This window comes from Triticum urartu, chromosome 7, assembly GCF_003073215.2.
Source record: "Triticum urartu cultivar G1812 chromosome 7, Tu2.1, whole genome shotgun sequence".
NCBI classification, from domain to species: Eukaryota; Viridiplantae; Streptophyta; class Magnoliopsida; order Poales; family Poaceae; genus Triticum; species Triticum urartu.
The window spans coordinates 533,787,473-533,790,195 of NC_053028.1; the positions used below are offsets into that span (position 1 = coordinate 533,787,473).

At 52.8% G+C, this 2,723-nt stretch overlaps 1 long non-coding RNA gene across 1 annotated transcript; it reads left to right on the forward strand.

Annotated features, from left to right (window-relative positions):
• Positions 1-725: 725 nt before the first annotated feature.
• Positions 726-1,758, forward strand: LOC125523222. The gene is made up of 2 exons (XR_007290144.1): positions 726-967; positions 1,091-1,758. It is a non-coding gene; the product is annotated as an uncharacterized LOC125523222 (long non-coding RNA).
• The last annotated feature ends 965 nt before the right edge of the window (positions 1,759-2,723 follow it).

The window sequence follows — 2,723 nt, forward strand, 5'->3', positions numbered from 1 at the left end:
ACATTTTTGTTAAATGGGGTAAAATGAATGAAATCTCGCTAAATGGGGTAATTAGTGTCAAAAATGTCAAAATAGGGGGTAAAAACCGGAATTCACTCTTGTTTTTTTAATAGCCTTTCTCCTATGGTATAAAGCCTATTTCCAAATCTCAGGGTGGGCCATGGCCCATCCTGGCCACCCTCTACCTCCGCCATTGAAGCCTCAGGGATGTAGCTATATTGGTGAACCTCGTTAACAAATTTCGGTATTGTGCTCGTGTGATTGCTTGGTTTTCGGATGATCAACGGTATGCCTTGGATTTATTCTAACACATCCTTCCCAGTTCCCACCCACTTTCATCAATGTCAAGATGACAACTCCTTGTGCATGCATCCTTCCCACCCACTTCCATCAATGTCAAGATGACAACAGGTACCATGGCATGCTTCTGAGACTTGGAACGAATAGATGACAGAGCTTAAGAGACATTTGGCGAAACGCGCTCGCCCATCATCCACGAACGATGTTGACTAGAGTACTGGACAATAATCAACGTAAGTTAAGTCTTAGCTTAGCCACAAGTCATGCAGACTTTTCCGCACCATGTGCGAGAAGAACTAAGAAAGTCTCGTCTTCGGCAGGTTCCAGTCAATACAGGCCTTCTCTTTTCTTTTCTTTTGACAGTCCGAGTTAACAATGTTTATTTAGATCTTTCTCTTCAAGGAAGAAATGCATAATTTTGGATCTGTATATATAGGTGCTGAGGCGTGGCGGAATGGCAATCATTCCCTTTCTGTGTATATGTAGGTTTGCCGGACTGCCGCGCACGGAGCGCCTTGCGAATCCGGGAAGATGATGCCACCCAACCGCCGCCGCCTCCTTGCTCGGCTTCTTGCCATCCTCACGTTATTGCTGCTAATCGTCGGTGGCCATGCAGGCCGTGGTGGAAGGTTTGTTCCACGTCCACCTGCAAACTGCGATGCTCGTCGTAAGTACATGTTTCGCTTTTCTTCAAGTTCCCACATGCATGTGTTCACATTTCAGTCTAGAATACGTGCCGAGTGTACTCTGTTTCCAAATGGCCTGATATGTACTTTGAACATCATCGCAGAGGACCCAGCCGGCTGCTCACGTTTGCCCTCTCCGAACTGTCCAGGATGTGGATAGCAGCAGGGCTCACTACCAACCCAAGCATATGTTATGTCGTCGAGACGTCGACGATGGTCTTTTAGTATGTCTTGTGCTATATTTGTCGTGTTATAATAGAGATTTATCAAGGCCACAATCATTTACGTACAACATGTTAAGGAAAACAAGCATAGCTGAAAATATAAGACAGGTGATGGGCTTCCGGCTTCTGGCTTCGAGGATGTTTCCCCTTCGAGGATCCTATGCGGCCAACCCTGGCATATTTCCCCTTCGTCGTTCACCTTGGAAATCAAAGCTGCCTGCTATGTGCTTGTGATTCGTTGTTTGGCATAGGTCGGCATGTGCTTTAGGCGGCTGTTTCGGTGGTGACCCCGTGGATGATATGATGAAGTGAAGTCGGAGTCGCTTGCTCGGGGAAAAGTGATAACGATGACTCTTGCGGACTGCCTCGACGATGATCATCCTCTTGGCAATGTAATGTGTTGGTAGCCAGGCCGGCGGGTGTCCTATGAATGGGGCGTGTTGTTACGACTTTATGTAGATTAACCGAGCAACTATTGTTTTTAATTAACCGGCGGGTGCCCTTTGTGGCCGGACCTTGGCAAACTTGTTTTCATAAACGAGAACGCGTTTGTGGCCCGACGCTCTGCGCACGAAAACTTCCTCATCATGCAGCAGGCGTTACGTCTACCGGCTATGCCTCCCGCGAGCTATACTCAAGCTTGGTATCGCTAGAGCTTTCTACTCCATCTCCTAGCATTCTTCCTGAAGACCTTAGAGCAACTTCAATGGGATGATCCATTTCGTCTGTCCGTATTTGTTTGGATCGATATGAACAAAAGTGACGGCCCAACGCGCTGACCCAAATTCAAATTGTGTCCGTCCAGCGTCTGCGCCGAACCATTTCCGGCCTAAAATTGCGTCTGGAATGCGCCGGCGCGGACGCGCCGCGCGTCTCCTCGCCGTCCACCGCGTCCCCACCTCGCGCCATCCAACTATGATGGTCAACATAATTTATGACAACCACCCACCTTGGGCACACGGGTCAGCGACGGCGGTCGTCCTTTTTTAAGCCGGGCGTGCGGCGGGGCCGTCCTCATCCACTACCACTCGCCCCCCGTCCCCATCTGGCCACCCCTGCCCCCACGCCGGCGACAATCCTAGCCACCGCCAGTATGGGCTTCTTCTCCTGCATCGGCAGCAGCCGCAAGGGTAAGGCCCCCGCCCACCATTCCCCCTCCATCCCCGTCCTCCCAGCGCTGCCGCGCGCTCCCCAGCAGAGGCAGTGCATCAATGTGCCGTTGCACCAGGCCGAGTGGCACTGGCACAACCGCGTGCCTCTGCCGTACCCCGACGTGACGCTGCCGCATGACTGACATTTGGATCCGGAGAGGATCCCAGTGCCCGCCGCGCCGCGGACGGCGAGGGCCCATGTGGAGGAGGTGCCGCGCCGGCGGGCGTTGCCGACGCCGGAGCAGTGCGCCGAACCGCAGTACGCCGTCGACTCACCCAACTGGGCTCAATGATTCGCCGTCGAGCATGAGGAGGCGAGGCGACGCGGCGTCCGCGGCGTCGACCGCAGCCTGCCGTCGCCC